The 20,524-nt window shown below is 39.9% G+C and overlaps 1 long non-coding RNA gene across 1 annotated transcript in view; it reads right to left on the minus strand.

The window, feature by feature from the left end:
- LOC133420759 (uncharacterized) overlaps positions 1–20,524 on the minus strand; it is a 77,984-nt gene that overhangs the window by 18,123 nt on the left and 39,337 nt on the right. The window contains exon 4 of the long non-coding RNA XR_009770622.1: positions 19,223–19,325. This is a non-coding gene — a long non-coding RNA (uncharacterized LOC133420759). The remainder of the gene's footprint in view (positions 1–19,222; positions 19,326–20,524) is intronic.

A 20,524-nucleotide genomic window follows, 5' to 3' on the forward strand; every position in this document is an offset into this window, starting at 1 on the left:
GCGTCAGTGACGGCGTTTGGTCTCTGGCGACGCGTACCCTACGCCGTAGGCACGGCGACGTTTTGACGCAGAACCATAACTCAGCCTTTAGCATTATATAGAATAAACATCATTAACATTTTTTTTCTAAAAATACATCACAAAGAAAATACATGATGACTGGATGAAACATGAAACTTTTACTCTTTTGATTTTCGATTTTAAGGTTCTTTTACTAGTTTTTAAGTGTCTTAATGGTCTTGGGCCTTCTTATTTGTCTGCACTACTTTTACCCTATTGACCCTCGCGGACCCTGAGGTCCCCCGGTGCCTTTTAACCATTCCAAAAGTTAGAACTAGGACACACGGGGAGGCGCCATTTAGTTTTTATGGTCCCCGATTGTGGAACAGCCTCCCGGAGAACCTCAGGGCCGCAGAGACTGTTGATGTTTTTAAAAAGAGGCTCAAGAGCCATCTCTTTAATCAGGCTTTTAACTGACTCATTTAACTCTTTTACATTTTTTATGCTCACCCCTATTTTTATTGGATCTTACTACTCTGTTTTATATTAATCTTTAGTTTATCCTGTTTTGTCATATTTTATTTTCATTGTTTTATCTCAATGTTATATATAAATGTTTTAGTCGTTATTTATGGTCTATTTTATACATTCTATTGTCTTATTCTTTTAGTTTTTAATGTCTTGCTTTCTAGACATACTTTTAGGATTTTATATTATGTTATACTTTTTAAACTCTTTTAGTGTATTTTATCCTGCTTTCTTGCAGCTTTTAGCTCCACTGTTTCCTCATGGGGAGCCTCCATGCTGGGAGTGACTCTGGCCTGCAGGGGGTCGTCCTGGGGGTGGTTCTGGCCTGGATGGTTGTGGAGCTCTGCACCACGGCTTCACCGCTGTGGTGTGGACTCCTCTATCCGCCCGGGCCGGGATGGTCTCTGTGGAACCCCCCCTTTTAGCTGCGGGCTATGAGACCTCCTGGCGTAGACGGCTCCCTGTTACCGTTTCCTCACCTGGATCCTCAGTGCTCAGCCATGTCTACACCGTGTGTCTGTGTGCGTGTCTGTGTGCGTGTCTGTGTGTGTAACTTGGGTGAATTGTGGTGTGCTTGTGTCTGTCTGTGTGTGTGCGGGGAGGGGGAGGGGGGCAGGGCATTAATACGTTTTATGTTTATTTGTTTTATGTAAAGCACTTTGTTGCATTTTATGTATGAAAGGTGTTTTATAAATAAAGTTTGATTTGATTTGATGATTTTGCAACAGGGATTTTAGATTCATATGCATTCATTTACTTTCTTAATTAGCGAACAGATATAAAAGTGTTAATTAATTTAGAAATAAATGCAGGATATTTTCTTTGGTAAAATCTTCACTCATGCTTAGCATCGACCTTTCCCAACACAACACAGAGGTAATGAAAGAGTAAAAAAAAGTACAAAGTATCACAACCCACATAAGGCTTATTATTCTAGACTAAACTTATGAATGCACCAGCCAGTAAACCATCAGATGGCTAATGATTGCTTTTAATCACCGACCTGCATTCATAATTAAACTCCAAGTGTAGCTTTAAGCTGCAGGGCGGCTGGAAACTATATTTCTCTGCCCATATGATATGCAGGTTTACAGTTACATGTAAATGAGAAAATTAGTGAGCTGTGAGTCCGTGTGCCATTCTCATATTAATTAAACCTCAGCAGAGGGTCTTAAATAAGCAGACTCAGATCCCTAGTCCATTTGTCTGAATGATCCACACTAACAGAGCAACAGAGCAACAATCTTTTATCGAACCAAAGCTCTCAAGTGTGAACAGACCATTACAGACTTTTTCACCATTAAATTGCATCAAAACACTTGTCAGTAGCCTGATCTTTGAGGTGTCTGGATGAGGTGTATTACACAAATATTACACAAGAAGAAGCATGCTGAAATTGATGGGGTCGTTCCTTGCAGTGATGAAGAAGCTGCCTCACGAGGCATGCAGAAAAACAATTGTTAAAGTTAAAGACAGCTGGGCAACTGACCTAAAACAAAAGCTCATCAATGTCACCTACTTTTTTTATTCTTTTCTCCCTAACTCATATGATTTCCGTCATTCTCAGGTTTTGTTTTTTGTGATAGCTTCTAAAGAGTATCGCACACTGAGAGACTGATAGGAAGGTGACAATCAAGCTCACAGATAAAAATGACAGTAATTGTAAAGCATGTCTTGTAACACACAGGATAAACTCCATGACAACATCTTTAACTGCTGCAATTTCTTAACAAATAAGTTTAAACTGTTTATTACAATCTGTTGATCGGGTGGAGGGACAGAGTGGGATGGGTGGAGGGCATGCCATGCTGGGTCGCTACATGTTGCACTGGTGGAATAATGCTACCAGGATGTTTGTTAACAGCAGCTTTGCCCTCACATCCCCTCATTAAAGAGGCTCTGGTGCTCTCAATAGATCCATCTCTGCTTGATGCAGCAGTCCAGTCACAACCCCACTGTGGAGTTCCATGTATCAGGGTGTATGTGTGTGAGTTAATTGCTCAGGTAATTTGTAGAGAAGGCCTGAGCTGATACCTTCCCCAGCTGCAGCATGCTCTTTTCCAGTAGTTTGACTGTGGGCAGCCTCTGGGTCTCACTTCACTGTAACCCTTTGCTCCAGAGCTGTTATCTCCAGCTGACTACACTGGCCCCTAACAGGACCTGTGCCTGCAGGTTTAACACCTTTAGTGACTCAGCCAGGAAACATGCAACAGCAACATTTTATTACGTTTATGCATAAAAAGTATGACTGGATACAATTAATTTTCATAGTTTTGTTGTTGTTGCAAACAGCAGTCCGTTTGCCAGACAGACTCCTCTGCATGATACATATTACCCTTCTGGATGCCTTGGGCACACTGATGGGGGAGAGCCTGCTGAAGCGTGGACATGCACATGCACATCCATACACACTCAAGGCATTGTCACTTCCCTGTCACATAACCTAGGAAATGCCCCAAGGTGAAGTATAGGTGCCCTGAGCTTTACATATTCTATGAAGGACAGGGCACAGAAGCCTCTGCCTTCTTACACCCCCCCAAGCTATCTGCACACCTGCTGCACGGCACTCACTCAGCAGCATGCCCTTAATTTGGTATTTCCACAAAGATGACATATGTATAAGGCAGAGTAGGAAATGTCCTGGGTCAGGAAGGAACGGCTTCTGACAGGTGTCACCCCCAATCTCCACAGGCCTGCCTCAGTTGTGTTAACTATTGAATTAACCAGCACGCTGCACTGACTGGGTGCCAGCACCTAATTACCTAGGAGACCTTGGCTGTGAATAGAGTAAAGTACGTGCATATGTGTGAGTGGAGGATGGGTCACATATCATGTTACTGTTCTTCTCAATATGAACCATGCTGACATTCACAGTGTGTGGCTTTCTGGCTGTGAGAAAGAGCCGTAAAGAGGCGTATCATGTTTCCTTCCATCCTCAGCTGCATCGCTGCCTTATCGTCAATCCCTCTCTCAGTCCCAGCCAAATGCAGCAAAAACAAAGTCTGATTGCTTTGAGTAAAATATGAGCAGAAACATTAAATGAAAGTAAAAACAAGATCATTTAGTAATGTTTGAAAATTACGCCAGCTGTGCACCCTCTTCATCTTGCACCATTAAAATAATGAGGTGTCACTGCGTTCGGCGGCCATAGCTCCACTGTTGACACCCATCAAGACAAATCTATATTTCATGGCCACTTGCAAATGTATAAATAGCCAAATGAGGTGCACTAACCATCTATAAAACGGCACTAAAAGGTTGCCAGAAGATGGTGAGTGTCATGAGCCGGTTGCTCAGGTAATCAATCTGGGGTGAGAGGAGATGAGAATGGAGGAAGAGGAGCAGAGTGGGCTGCGTTGCGAGGCTCAGAGGGAAAGGCACAAGGCTCTGCAACAAGGAGGGCACTAAATCACATCTCTATGGCACGCTCGCCTCCCTGACACACCGCTACTTCAACTGACAGTGGGCTTGCTCGACAGGCTGATGGATCACCGCACAACACTCTATTAAAGGCAAACGGGCACGACGAGCGCTGGCATAACAAACAATTAGTCACTGCTGGGGGTATGGACGTTACTTGCAGAGGGCCTTGCTCAGTGATGGGCACCCTTTACTGGGCAATGAGGAACATTAGGGAACCTATTTTATGTTTTAAAAAAGGCGGCCTAGTATTTCAGCAGCTACTGTTTCATATTTATGATCTACAGTTGATTACACAGGCGGTTCTATAGGGGTTGTGATCATTAACAACGGCAAACCTCTGTGTCATTTTTGTCCAAGAAATTGAATAATATAACATGGAACACTGGTCTTATTAATGTCAAACTGATAAATGAGAAATACTGATTCAAGTCACATGAAATAATGCTACTTTAAATGTATACTGGGAAGATTTTGCCTACTCTAGAGCGAGGCTTTAAAGGGCAGGTTCCAAGTTTACTCACCACATCTGCTTTTAAACTTTCCCCACAGTTTTTGCTGAGTCGTTACATACATATGTGATTGTTATGTTGATATTATGGATTATCAGTGAGGGCTCTTTGAACTGTTTTTGAAAAAAGCTTTCACTAATTTGGTGCTAGACTAGTATGGGACCAGTATTTTTCATACATCCTCCCAACATTTATTACTTGGTTGATCACAAATTGTGGAGAACCATCAACATCAAGCATCTCATTCCATGGCAATGAAAAAATCTGTAAATGCACTGTAAATGCACGTGTGAGACCACCAGACCTGTGTAAACTCAGCTCCCAGTAACTTGTACTTGCATGCAGCTGTTTGACTTTATGATCTTGGAATAAAAACGGCTCCAAGGAATTTCTCCAAAATATGTGCAACCCTCTTTCTCAGACTTACAGTAGACTGAGCTCCTTGGCCCTTGCCATTTTTCAATGTATTGGTCAGCCCTTGACTGCAGGCAACCCTTTTTGTGTTGGCTCATGAAAGTTACCAACTACCATAAGTCATGCTTCCTAACAGAAAGTTAACAGGCCGTGACAGGTTAAAAGAAATTTTGGAACCACTAAATCAATACTTTAAGTGAGTTTATTGATATTCGTGAGCTTGTGTGTAACACTTGTTTTTAGACATCAAAAACAGAAGAGGAGATAGAAAAGGTACAAAAATTCTTCCCTCACCCTAACAGCACACAGGTTTGTTCATACAGAGTAGACCTAACTAAGGACTCAGTTGACCAAAGACAGAACCTTCTGCTCCCCTCTTGTGATAATAATAATTGGTGTATTACTTTAAGCGAGTGTCTTAAAAAATTCAATGAGACAGGAGAAAGGTTCAGGCCGAGTAGGTTGTAACTCACCTGAGACAGAGTGGATCTAACTGGAGGACATGGTGTGTATGATTAAAACGTTTGGAAATGTTAATCAAAGCCTTGAACAAAAGGGTGACATTAAGATTTTCTCTTTCGCTGCATTCGTGCGAAAAGGATCGCAGCTGGCAGATCATGGTTTGGGGAATTTTGACTGAGAAAATGAGTGTTAAAGTACAGCAAATGTGTGAGGCGCAGCATCCCCACACATTTACAGGAGTCACTGAAGAAGGTGAGCTCTGTCAGACCTTCAGCCACCTCTGCTCTGCTACTACTGGCCTCCATTGGACACCAACAACTTTCCACTTCAGTCCACAAGTGCTGTGAGATGACCTGCTCACTCCTATCTTGCCACAGGCTTGTGTCTATGCACACAGTGTGCATGAATCTGGTGATGCAGCAGAAAGCACTGCGGGTGTATTTTTACGCATACACAAACTGTAAAAAGTATCTCATACACAAGCACATACATCAATTCATTCAATTCATTTCAAATTGACACTTAACGCACCAATTCATCCTTTCCGTAGTGAACTATCCAGTCCAAGGACGTTTTATAACACAAAACCTCCCTCCTGAATCTAGTTTTCATCCTCTGGATTCCTCTCTCTTCCAGGCACGATGGTCTATGCTCCTTTCACTGGTTAGCATTCATCCACAATGTTTTTCTACTTTGAAATAGTTGACTTCCTAAAGAAAAGACACTTTATTATCATTATTTTTAAAATATTATTTAAAACAGAAACAGGAGGATCTTTTATACTTGTATAACCTGGGTATATAAATAAATCCATAGTATAAAAGCTACACTTAGTACAACTATGTTGGTTATACAAAAGTACGGAAGAGTATTAGGGCCACTTAAAAAAAAATAAAAAGAATTCTGAGAAAAAAAATCTGAATTCTGACTTTAATCTCAGAATTCTGAGAAAAAAGTCAGAATTCTGGGCCACTACTGTCAAACTACTGGGCCAAAAAATAAAAAGAATTCTGAGAAAAATGTCAGAATTCTGAGAAAAAAGTCAGAATTCTGACTTTAATCTCAGAATTCTGAGAAAAAAGTCAGAATTCTGACTTCTGACTTTAATCTCAGAATTCTGAGATTAAAGTCAGAATTCTGACTTTTTTCTCAGAATTCTGAGATTAAAGTCAGAATTCTGACTTTTTTCTCAGAATTCTGACTTTTTTCTCAGAATTCTTTTTATTTTTTTTAAGTGGCCCTAATACTCTTCCGTACAAAAGGTTATAAAAATAATTCATTTTATTTTATGTTCTCATTCATTTAAATAAATAGTTTATCTAAAAGTTTAAAAACATATTTACGAAAGTTAAAAATTAGTAATATGTATTTTATTTACAATATTTACATTTGGTGAGTGATGTCTCCCTGTCCGACTGTCTGTGAAGGTAACGTCAGTTCTCGGTGAACACGTGAGAAACTCGATTGGGGAAAAAAATCTAGTTTTGGGATGCCTGGGAAACAGTCGAGTAAGAGAAGCCTCTGTCTCAGTCTCTGTATAATTTTTTAAGACTTCACGCCGTGTTAGGTTGATGAAAGGGTCCACCTGATTACACGAGTGATTTGTATAAAGTAATGGTCGAGTTTCAACGCAAAGTTGTGGACTGTGCTTTTGGAAGGAAGAGATAACCTGCAGGCTGCGGGCCAACCACGTCTTACCACTAGTTTGCAGTGAATCGTTACCGGACAGGAGGGTAACGAGAGGGATGGACCGCAGATAGACTCTTCACCTCTGGCAAAGCTGGAAACGAGAGCCGAGCCGCTCTGCAGCGGCTGCAGGCCACACACCTGTAACGCTGACCACACTGGCGGGGTTAACAAGTTTGAACAAGGTAGGCTACATTGTTTTCAGTGGCGTCAATTCAGTGGAAGCTAAGGTATGGCAAGGTTACGAGTCCCAGAACTTAACTAGAGAATCAATCAACACGTCCAGCAAATACTCATCACAGAAGTCTGTTATGGAGCTTATCTGTGTGGTCAAGAAAATTAGAACTTTTTCAAATGCAGTCTCGCTCACTGCAAAAACTCAAAGTCTTACCAGGAATATTTGTCTAGTTTTTTTCTAGTTAAAATGTCTCATTTTTAGTCAAAAAATCTCATTACACTTAAAACAAGAGTCATTACCAGAAAAATAAATTGTTATTTGACCATTTTCACCTGTTTCAAGTAAATTTTCACTTGAAATAAGTAGAAAAATCTGCCAGTGGAACAAGATTTATCTTCTCATTACAAGCAAAACAATCTTGTTCCATTGGCAGATTTTTCTACTTATTTTAAGTGAAAATCTACTTGAAACAGGTGAAAATGGTTGTTTTTGAGTCTTGTCTTAAATGTAATGAGATTTTTTTTTAAAAGAGACTAAAATTAGACATTTTAACTAGAAATAAGACAAATATTCTTGTTAAGATTTTGAATTTTTGCAGTGTATAATAACTAGTGAAATCAATCATGTTGTTCTGATTTGCCTTTGTAGTTATTCCATAAATGTATTTAAAAAAACAAACATTTACATTTAACCCTTGAAGCAAAGGTGTGGCGGCTGCCATACCTTGCCATACCCAATTGACGCCCCTGACGCTGACCACACTGGCGGGGTGAACAAGTTTGCACAAGGTAGGCCTACCTTGTTTTATTTTATTTTCTGCTCACTGGAGATTTTTGGTCACACAAGCATCGTTTCAGGCCTCACATGGGGTGTATTTAGATGCCGGTGTTGTGCCAAAAAGTGATTGCCTGCCAGAATCTGATTTCTTCTGATTTCTGGCCGTGGGAGCGCGCACAGCAGCCCGTTGAGCGATAGCGCTAAAACGTCAGATTTTCAGATTATGAAGCTCAAGAATGAGATCAAGTCATATTTAGACAGAAACAACTTTTCATTAACTGTATTTGGCCTTCAATCAATTTTTTGCAGGTGAAAATGCCTATTTTGTGTTGTAATGGTCCTTTAAAAGAGTTAAAAGCAATCATGTGAGCTCTAGTGTTTATATTATGAAGCTCAAGAATGAGATCAAATCACATTTAGGTAGAAACAACCTTTGATTAATTGTATTTGGCCTTCAATCAATTTTTGGCAGGTGAAAAGACCCATTTTCAGGGGAGAAATCAGATTCTGGCAGGAAATCATTTTTTGGCACGACACCGGTGTCCTGTGTTTTACTCCCTAGTCCACTTCCTTTTCTCCCAAGTGGTCCTTGTCTCTTGCCAGGCCGTCATTGTAAATAAGAATTTGTTCTTAATGACCTGCCTGGTTAAATAAAGGCGAATGACTGAATGAATATCAAATAAAGCGATAGAATTGTTTTTTTTCCCTCTTTATCGTATAATGTTCACAAAGTGTAATGCAATTCATGTCATGGGTAGTGTATTTTGAAGGATCAAATACTCAACATCCCATATTATCAATTTTACATCGTGCAAGAAATGATTGGCGTGGCAATCAAACTTTGACTGTGCGCATGCGCAGAACCACAAAGTAGCATTTCTCGGCAGGTAGCAAGGATTGGCAGAACACCGGCTTTAGGCTTTAAAACTAGTTATTAAGCACTGAATTAATTTATGGTACACTGTGAGAATTGATTTGTGGCTGATGTGTTGTGTGGTTGAAATCTGAGAGAAAAACCACTTGCACTTTGTTTTGTTATCTTATTTCATTTTTCTTTGTTAAAATTTGGGTTTTGTCCTTACTTTACCTGGGGCCTCATATTTGAAACGTGCGGCGCACAAAAAACGTGCGTACGCCACTTTCTACGCTCACGGTCGAATGTTCGAAAATTGATTTGAACGTAGAAAGTTGCGGTCTTTCACGCATACACCAAGGCTGGCGTACGCACTTTTCTGAGGTTTTGTACGTTGGCGACACTCGCTGGTGATGCAGTGAAGTGCAGAAAATGAGAAAACGTGACGTCAGCAATAAGTTCACGACCACATGAAGGACACGACAGTCCCCACATCAACAGATAAGTTACACAAGAGTGGAGCTGCATCAATCTCACAATCAACCACTTGATCTGAACATACAACTAAAGGCAGGAGCTCAACGATGGAACCCGCAAATCCCGATGGCAGCCTTGGCTCCGTTAGAGGAACCTGCTGATGCATCAGATCACACCGATCTGCTGGTCCAGGAATAAGACTGGACCATCAGCTGGTTTATTCCACAATTTATTCCAGCAATTCCACGCTGATTGTGATGTTCAAAGGAACCTGCGTGAATTTGGGCGTACGCACAGTTTTGAACATCTGAATTTTTTTTTGCGTACGCAAGAATTCCACGCACGGATTCACGTTGAAATCCACGCACGTTTCGAACATGAGGCCCCTGGTGTTAGTTAAGTGTCCAGTTTTCACATTTGACTATTAAGAGTTACTTCCAAATATACTGTCCTGTGACCCAAATAAGTATAAATAGATTTAATTACAAGTTTGTAGTACGAGAGTACACTGTAAAAGAACTGTAATCTAGGAGTAAACAAGAGCTACACTTGTCTTTGCTGATCAGCCATAGTATTCAGATGGTGTTGGTGCACATCGTCCACAACAAACAACACTGTGTTATAAGTCTCTTTATGTTGCAGCCTTCTTTGGTGACTGGAGCTCAGTGGCTGGTCGCTTTTTGGCAAGATCACCACAGCAGATCACCATGGAGCAGGTCAGAACCAGTTATGGGCTGCATGTATAAAGATGCAGCGCACTGTAGCGTGTGTGTTTTTTATGTGGGGACAGGTGTTTCAATAGAATGCAAGCACCGGTGGGGATTCAGAGAGAGACACAGATGTGTACCTATCATCTTCCTGCAGCTTCACTGGTGGTTTAATGACACAAGCGCTGGTCTACATTAGATTATTAGACTCCAGAGTACAATATCCAAGACTGGATAATATTGTTTTTCCTCTGGCTGATGATGCATTACAAAAACAAGGAATGGTGTAACAGATGTATCTTAGGGTAAAAATAATAAATCACACAGTCTTGCAACACGGTTGAGAAAGATTCTCCCACAGACAGCCGCATCCATGAAACACTTGAGTGATTCATTTGCTCTCTTCAATCCCGCTGAGCAGGAAGCTGGCAGAGGAGGAAATGAGACAGAAATGAGCTAAAGGCGATTGGTTTGCATTTAACTTGCAAACATCATTAAGGCATCAGTACTAATTGTTTCCTTTTAAAATGGGCAAAATCTGATAATGACTTCATTAGTGACTCTCCGTAATGATGACTTCCAGGGTTTAGTGAGAAAGAAGACAAACACAGAGATGCATAGAGTGTCCGCACATGTGAGAAAGCGGGATGAGATAGAGGAAAGAGTAAATGTATCAAGGCTGAATCACCATTTAAATATAAAGCAAGCGGCACAAAAAATGAAGCACCATCACTGGACCAGTATATAGTAAAATAATAAAATAAGTTAAACAGAAGAGGCTAAAGAGATATGTGGGGGTGTTTGTGTGTGTGTGTGTGTGTGTGTGCGAAACTGCTGCTGAAAGTGTATGTGTCTCTTCCATGCAGGAGGGGGCTGAATGAAAAGGGATAAGGTCTAACCCATAAAATGGCAGCTTGCTGCACGGCTGCATACGTTACTGCATACATTGCTGCATCGATCAGTGCTAAGCTGCAGTGTAATTTTCTGACTCCCTATTTCTCTCCTTACCCCATCACAAAGACAACACCCCACGGCTATTTCTGATGAGATTCAGAGCTGAAGAGAGGGAATGGAGGTGAGGAGGGGGAAGGGTGTTTATGGAGCAACCTTGCCTCCTCTCTCCTCTCTTCTCCTCCATCCAGGCCCCTGATTAATTTTCTACTAGATTGCTTGGCCAGCAGAACTATTAGCATAAAATTTCCATGGATTAAACCTACCTATAAATCCCTTTCATCAAGCTGCTTGTCAAACACACAATTTCAGATCTCATTTTGTTTCTAATAGCGTTTCTGTGCTGGGGGTGTGATGGGGAGAGGGCTCAGGATCTACCATGAGCATAGAGCGAGGCTACCGCAGAGGTGGCGGGGAGTATCAGAGGACTGTTTTTCCAAAGATAAACTGTGTCATTAATCAAAATTAAAAAGGGGGCCGGGTTTGAAATGAGATTCTATATGAGCAGGCGAACATATGACCACCCATGACCAGACCTGTCAGCAGAGGTGTCAGCATTCAGGGGGCCTAACAGCCAAGGTCACTTGCCAATAGGTGCACGGGTGGGATGGCTTGACCTGAACTTGGGGAGGGGGAGGAGACAGGAGTTTGGCTTAATCCGTCATCCTCTGCTTCTTCCTGTCACTATTGTGCATTTTCTTTTCTTTCCCCACACAAAGCACTTCCACGGTCAAATAAATACTCGTCAACATGTGACTCTTCAGAAGCAGCCACAATAATTGCTGATTACAAATATGTAAAACATTGGCAGTGGTGCCTCTCCAAACGGCCCCATACTGTAACATTAATTATGAAAAATAAGGAAGGAGAGCGGTGAGGGGGGTTATTTAATAAGGATACAAAAAAATCAATGCAATTTAATCAATCTGAGCTAATTAGAAAATACATATTGTGGAAAAAATCAAGGTGCACAAACAAGATTAAAATAAATGAACTGTGCAAATAGGAGCATGCTCTAATTAAATGATACAAATTGTCATTCTATGCCTGTGCCGTGTTTGCTGACACCTTCAAGAAAAGAGCATGGCACGCCTGACCAGTTGCATGAAACCTATTCATACTACAACGGCTGCTACAACAGCACTATTCATTAGTTCTAGTTCACACATGCACATTTTTTTAAATTTTGCCTTTATTTAATGAAGAACATTCCTCATTCAGACAGGCATGCTGACACCATTTCAGAAACAATCCCTATCTACACTAGCTTGAAACTGCATATCATAGGAAAAATTCGCTTAGATTGGCTGTACATGTGTCACTATAAGCAGTGGTGTGACCAGACTGTATGAATAAAGATCGATGTAACCAATATTGCTCTCTAGACTTCTGCTTTTAAGCCATTCTGCCATTAGTTGCATTGCAATCTTGAAGGTTTTTGAGGTCAGAACTGATGTGAAAGGCGTCACATCTAAGAATGTCAGAACAAGCTTATTGGGCAGCAGTGACACCACTCAACCGTCATTCAAAGCTGTCTTTCCCCTCATGATGCATAATGTCATGTCTTGATCTAATAGGCTTCAATTCAGTCCTGGAAAACATGTTTAACTCTGCCAGAAATGTGGGAATTTGGTGAAGTATCGTGGTCAGTGAAGAAAATGCACGTTTCAGATCATTTTCATCTTTTAGCCATGCAGGTTGCTGCCTGAGTGTGGCATATTAAAGATGGAAACGTGGTGATTAAAAAGACCCTGTTAAGCAGTAAATGCTTACGTGCCCATTATGTGATTAATTACATAAAAATGATTCACAGAACTGTGTATGTGAAAAGGGTCTCAGTTCACGATAGAAATAATCACGAAAAAGCTCCATAGCTGTCAGTTCAATCCAGCATTTCATAGTCTTTTGACTTACTGCTTTTGTTCTGTTGAGGAGAAAATACTACATTAATAACACAATTTTTACAATTGCATTGCACTATATATTAACCTTTTCAACACCATGGAGCATTAAGAAGCTAAGAAGCCAGATATTTCCTGGAGAAATGTGTGCAGAGCAAAACAGAAAAACAAACAGCTGAATTCTCCAGGTGGCTCGAAACAAATGCTGTTGCTTGATGTGTGAAAAAGGGAGGTGTTTGCCAAGAGGTTTGAAATATTGAGTCAAAACATAATAGGTGTTATAAATATGGATGTGAACAATGCATGATTTAAAACATTCCTAAACAATAAGTACTGCAAAAATGATTTTTGTGGAAGTGCAAATTCAAAATATTTGATCGTAAGGATACACATATTTCTTTTATTATTATTATTCTTTTAGAGAAATACCAACTGCAAATTTAACTTTGTTTACATGAAAATACCACAAGGTCACTGGTAAAAGTCAAACTCTGAAAAGTCTCACAGTGAAATCAAGAATTAGTATTATCATCTGTCCACAATTCAGGCTACCCATTGATTTCATTGTTTCAACCTTGTGCACATGTAACAAAATAAGTTGAGGTGATTTTTTCAATCTCAACATTAAAATATTAATATTTTCTTACTACTGTATTGGTCACAAAGTAATAAAATATCTAACTTGTATTCATGATTAATAAAAGTACATATCAGACATTCTAATTTGGTGGATAATTTATTTTAAGGATTTATATCCCACTGGGAATCCAGAGAAAAATGAAAAATGTGCTGAGGTGTTTTTTGCAACTTGACACTGTATATTTATACACAGTGTGAAGATGCATTTTTTCCCTCCTCCATCCCAGACAGTGTCATCCTCTTTTGGAAAAATGGCACCTTATAACAACTATGGTGCCAACGGTGTTAACCGAAGTCAAATTCCCTGTTTGATATGCTCAAACGCTGTCATTAAAGCTGATTCTAATTCTGAAGAGAAAGCTTTGGCACATGTTTAAATACAGGATTTAGGTGCAGCATGTGTGAAACATTTCCTTAGTATTCCTGTTGGAGTCACACTCAAATTTGCTCCCAGACCAGTTTCAAACTTGTTTGGAGATCTTTCACCTTCTTCTGCAAGATTTGCACTTCTAGTTAGAGCCAGACTGCTGGACTTTCTAAACAGATGACCAGACTATGCAGAAAAGGAGAGGTGAACAAACAATTGTAGAAATGAAGGAAAGATATGTGAATAACAACACAGATCCATGCTGACATACACTACATGCAGAAACGTATTAAATTCTTGTCTTTGAGCAGTCTTTGAAACAAGAGGGATTCTGTGTGTTTTCCTGCTCAGAAAAAAGTTGTGTGCAAAACAGTTTACAGCAACTTATGACTTCTTTAGGTTCTCCAAAGCACATCAAAATGTATGTATCTTTCCCTTATGTACATACACACACAGATTACGTGTTCATCAGCTAAATGTGTACATAAAACTGTTTTATCTGCAATCACACAACAATTTCCACATTGAGGGGAATTTGGGGTACAGCGTCTTCACCAACAACACTTTGTCCCATGGAGGGGTTTAGGATCACCAATCTTCCTATCCGAGGATGACTACTCCACCCACTGAACAGCAGCCACCCCGATACTTTTGGAACGTATCAGCGAACACTTAAGTAAGTGTTCGCTGATACGTTATCACTGATCAGGAATAATTACTGCATCTTTGTGCAAGTGTGAAATTGGACAAAATCCAAGACCATATAATGAAAGAAAGCAGATAGAGCACAAAATAATACAGACAGGCCAGATGAGCATGAAGGCATTCAGACAACTGATGGCAACTACAAATTATTATGCTTCTTTCTTCTTCTTCTAAACCTCAGGCTGAGTTCTGGACTGAATAGTCCTGTCTGGGTGGGCATAAAATGTAACTTCCTTACCTTTTCCTGTATGTTACCATAGCTATGTTAAAAGTCTAATGCTGTTGTTTTCGTGAGACTTTTACCTACTTTCAGCTTCAATTCGTCTTTCTTCTGTCTCTGTCTTCTGTAAAAATGACTTGCACCGGTGAGTCTGAGGGAACACCACCGAGAGCAATCACTAACAAGCCTGATGTGCATCCCCCTCCTCTTCCTTTTGTGTAGGGTGGGGATAGAGGGAGGCCAAGTGCCCTTCAGCAAAAATGAATTTTCCAATTTCAGTTAGTTCTTCCATGAATAAATAAACAAATGAATAATTGAAAGGAGCAACATAAATAAATAACATCACAAACATTTCGCCAGTACTCATAAGTATTCTGCAGATAACTTGGGCTGCATGCTAATGATAAAAACAGAACATGAAGCAGGTTGAGATGTATTATTTACCACTCTGCTTTAAACAAAATGAAATAAATAAAAATCTCTCAAGGAACTCAAAACATCTTCCCAGCACTGAAGTGACAGTCCTGTCCCATTTATAACATACAAGGATCCCACAAAAATACAAATGACTGACCAGTCAGATGTGAAGGGGAGCATGTAAATAAATAAAAAGCACACAGATGACAGCCATGGGCACAATCCCCAAAACTTTTATTACTCATTAAGATGTAAACCACTCAACAAGTAAGAAAGAAACAAGTTAAAAGTAATTTTAGGAGGACTGGTGACAAGATACATCCTCATCCTCAACAATTTCTGGAAAGGGTGGATGATAATATACTATAACAATAATTGACCTACAGACGAACTGACTGACAGACCTACCAAGCATTTAAATGAACAAAGAAAGAAAGAAAGAAAGAATGAGGAATAAAAAAAGACATAGAAAAGAAGCAAACATATATATTTTCTTGTTTGGTTCAGCATTATTGTAAATATTCTCTGCAGTACCGAGGTTAGAGGATTGTGGATGATGGTTTACATTAATGGTTTTGATATGCTCGGAATATTGAATCTGTGTGCTATTCAGAGCTGAGTTATGGGAAGAGCGTAACACACAGGTGTCACAGTCAAATAGGATAATTGGAAAAGACTGAAGCGAAGGTCAAAGGCATGGACAGAAAACGGCAGTGGTCTGACACAAAATGCAGAAAAGACTAATAGGAAGTGGTTATGTCTCCAGTGAAAATACTTGGATTTTAAACCAGCACTTCCTATTCTTCATAAAGGCGACTAATAGCTGACACTGAATGCAATTATAGAGGCAAATATTACAATAGCTTATAGTGGTCATGCAATACTCGTACTATATAATTAACTCGGACACATTTGTTTGACAGAAATATCTCGCCATAGAGAAGCTCTTTCTTGGGTACATTTTGGGAAATCTTGTGACTTTTATTCCGCCATGAAATGTTAACAGACCTACTGATGACATTCTTTTGCTAAGCAGCCAATGTGAGTTTCTGTAGTAATGCGTACACACATTATTTCAATGGCTCTGCAAAGTTTGTGCCATTGGTAATTACAATAAAAAAAAAACTAAAGGAAATGACACCTATTTGATTTGGTTGGATGTTTTGAAAGAAGGAGATCGGCTGGTCTAAAACAAGTGCCCAACTTCCACACCGAGGCCAACAAAAACCACAGTTCATCGACTGACCACTGACCATGGATCCCCATGTTAAAATATCCAACTGTGCATCTAAAAAAAGTAAATAAAAAAAACATATTCACTGCTGGTTTGGTCTTCATTGTTAAATTTCACACCCGTCACAACTGTGAGGATGGTCATTTTTTTATTTTTATTTTTTAACCATGTCAGGTGAACTTCTATTAATCAATAAATTATTTTACAATATGGGGCATAGACTTTTGATTGACAGTTGGCTAAGTCATTAGCAAGCTTCATCATTTCCTCATCTGTCTTCATCATGTTAAGAGGCTCAGGGACGCAGCTGGCAGTTTGTACCAACCCCGTGCTGGCTAAATTCAATTCAATTTCTTAGTTTACCACTGAAATGACAGGCAGAAAAGGATATTCCACTGCAAACATTCACTCGGCTCAAGGAGCTGGTCGCTACGGCTAACTTTGATTACCATAAATTGACCATATTCCAGTCAACTTTATGGGTGAGTTTTTATTTGATAGCGCCAAGCAGGATGAGGAAAATCAAGCCTCAAAAGCCCTCTTCAGAAAACTAATGGCTCACTATACCTGTATAGTTCCGTACATGCCATTGCCATTGAAGTGGTCTCCAAACAAGTTGTAAAAATATGAATATTCCTATATAATGTACTCAATACATCCCAAAATGCATTTAGAAAAGTGTGTGACTGACATTCACTACTCAGCAGCTGTAAAATCATTCACTGTGTTGAAGCGGGAAATAAAATAAAAAAAATTAAGAATTCAGACTGACAGGGACTGAGATCAGTGATAAATAAGGGATGTATGCAAGTATGTAGCTGTTTAACTTTTGATGGGATGCTGCAGTTGGTTGAAGCTTGTTAATAACACTGGTGTCATCAAATAAAATATATATGTGATAGCTATATGACAAAACAATTACATGTTAAATCTAGTCTTGCTTGTACAGCAGCAGCATGTCAGTCATCTCTGTCTCATAATTTTTCTTCTTCTTTGAATAAAAATAATTTGAATGATTGCCACAGAAGAAATTAAAAAGTTTACATTCAATAACAATTCTTCAAAGTTGGAAAATGACTGTGACAAGTAAAACATATCTGATGTTTTTGATGAACTATAGTGGTACATGACACACTTGTACATTTCTACCACATCTGTGTGTTTTTTATATATTATAAAAGATATTAAGAAGATATTAAAATCGGTTATTCCATAACAATATTATGGGTTTTTTCTGTGCAATAGCAATGACACATGACCAGCAAACAGCAGACAATATTACTGTAGTACAGTCCAAAAGTTCATTTTGCCGATGAACTCACTACACAGTTCTTATAATCACTATTTAGTGAATAGGGTGTGGTTTGGGACATAGCCATAGACTGTATAGTAAGAACTAGACAAATCATCTGTGGTGTCATCTACAGGTTTTCTAATGGCTGCCTTTGAAGCTTTTTTTTTTCTTTTAAGTGTGACATGTCATGTTGCAAATTAATAAAAAGATCAGCCATGGGGGGTTGGCTGCAACACGCCCATCTTATTTCAGTTATAGTTAGTTATTAAAGCTTGGCTGGCTTAGCTTATGCTAGCCTGTGATACTATTTATTATTGCTTTACATTTCTAATCAAATCTGCCACGGGATGACGCCCATTGCAGAATGGTAAGCCATACGGCATCATGGGACGAAGGATTGCAGATCCCAGCAGACTTCCACTGGAGGGGTCCTGAAATAATATGTTATGGGTCTTGGCTCCCTCAGCCAGTCCAGGAAAGAAGAGCTCCACAGTTTCTTTCTGCGGCGACATCAGAAACGACCGCTGTGTTGGGCTGACACTCAGTTAACACAAGCTGCCTGGTGCTTAGCTAAGCTACGTTCCTTCCAACTCAACTCACAGCCAGTCATGATGGTCAATTAACAACACAACAAAATGGATTCTCATTAAATATGATTGATTATGTTCTGTTTGGGTCTTTTCTGTTAGGAGTTCAGAAGCTATAGAAGACAATACAGTACTAAGCTCTAAGTAGTTTCGTGATAACAAGTAGTAAAGACCAGACTTTTTGTTGTTTTATATAATTTTAGTGTATGAGATACAAACAACTTCCCTCCAGTTGGCATGGATGTTAAATCTCGCTATTGAGACCAAAACTCTATGGTTATTTCTGCTGCAAAGTTGGACATTTTGACATGAGGGTCAGTGGAGAGTAACTTGCTTTTGGAGCCAGTCCCCAGTGGTCAGTTGATGAACTGCAATGAAGCATGTAATAAACACTAATATTTAAACCTCCATATCTCTGCTCCTACCTGATTTTCTCAAACTAATGTCCTGCTGTCCCACTCCACAGAAATAATGGCAAACATACAGATTACGAGGAAGCAATACAACACAAGGCTTTAAACATTGATTACTACATTCATTGTATCAGAATAAAGAACAGCACATCAGCAAACACGGTGGTAAGTTGCCCTTTGTCTGCTTGTGTGGTTCAACTCTACAAAGCTTATTAAGAGCTACTGTTAACATGCATCCTAAGCACAAATTGTTAATTAAAAACACAAAGCTAATATGCATTTTAATCCCGCTCTTTTGAATGTCATGAAAAAAAAAAGTAATTTTCTCTGTGGTTCTACTGATTGCAGTCTGAAGGGGTGCTGAAGTTAATTAGAACCCTCTGATCTGTTATGAAGAGGGGATGAATGCATGGCATACCCTCATCCACCCCCACTACACGACTGCAATCACCCTGAGCCGTCTCATAATCACTGTATTACCGTCTCATCCAGACCGAAGATTACGCCCTACTGCCGTCTCCTTTTTCACCTCATCTGCTTCTTTTAAGATGTCCTGGCGACGTGAGCCACCAGTCTGAGGGTCCTGTAAACAAATGATTGTGAGTTTTAATTAATTAAATTACTTTTAACTAGTACAGTTCCCTTTCCTGTACACAGATCATAGCTATCTGTAAGTCATCCCCATGTGTCTTGGAATCGCACAGGAAGTCCCTAAGAGAACACAAGGCATGCAGAAAAGACACGGTTATAACATTTAAGAGTACAGCAAAGATATAATCCCAGTCAATTAGTGGTTAAAACAGAACAAGGAGCGTGTCTAGATCCCATACCCGATTTAGAGTATGTGGTGCCACACTTTAAAGATCTTAATAGAATTCCGGTGCCAAGTCATGCTGCGCTCCTGTGATGTTAAAACAACAAGTCTTTAAGAGTTCTGATAAGTTTCCACTGAAAGACTCTCAAAGGGAGGGAGGCATTTTTATGAAGTGACAAACTCAAACAGTGACAGGATCAGCTCATAAAAGTCCACGCAAAAGAAATGAACGAGTGTTTGCTGGGTGTGAAAATATACTGCGGCACGCACCTCTGCAGGCCCTTCTATTAATCAACCTGTCCGCACTTTGTTTTGAGAGTAATCTCGTCCAACCACCAGAGAAGCACTCAGGAGTAAGTGGCGCTTGGCTGTGCTTTGAAGGCCGTGGTTTATTGCCATCCCAAAGCACAGCAAGACTGTGCAGTAAAAACACATCATCTTAGCACTCAGCACTCGCCTCTGGTTACATACACCTCACACACAGGGGCCGAGCACAGGCCTGGAGGCCTCCTTAACCATCCTTGGCTCAAGTTTTTGCCACCACAGTTAAAGTATTTTCACTTGTGAACTCGGGCATACTCAGGTCTAGACATCTTCTGGAGTTTCCCTTTCGCACACGTACCACTCAGATACATTCCATCAGGTGGAAATAGTAAACATACACTGGGTTTAAGGACAAATGATGACGCAAGTGGCAGAATACTTTCCTGCTTTGGAACTTCCAAACAATTGCCAGAATTAATTAACACGTGGGATCATTCAATATGCCCGTTAGCTCACTTCTTCATGACAGAGCTCACTACCATTCCATGTATTGCCTTCATCCATACAAGTGTAATTTACAAATGGCAACAAACCTTTTTAGAATTAAAAGTAAGATAGTGCCAAAAACTCGTTTTAGGAGTGTACAATTCAACTGAGATGAAGTCTTAAGTTTCTAAAATAATCTTCTGTGGTAAGGTCTGTCA

The sequence above is a fragment of the Cololabis saira genome, chromosome 2, assembly GCF_033807715.1.
Source record: "Cololabis saira isolate AMF1-May2022 chromosome 2, fColSai1.1, whole genome shotgun sequence".
Taxonomy (NCBI): domain Eukaryota; kingdom Metazoa; phylum Chordata; class Actinopteri; order Beloniformes; family Belonidae; genus Cololabis; species Cololabis saira.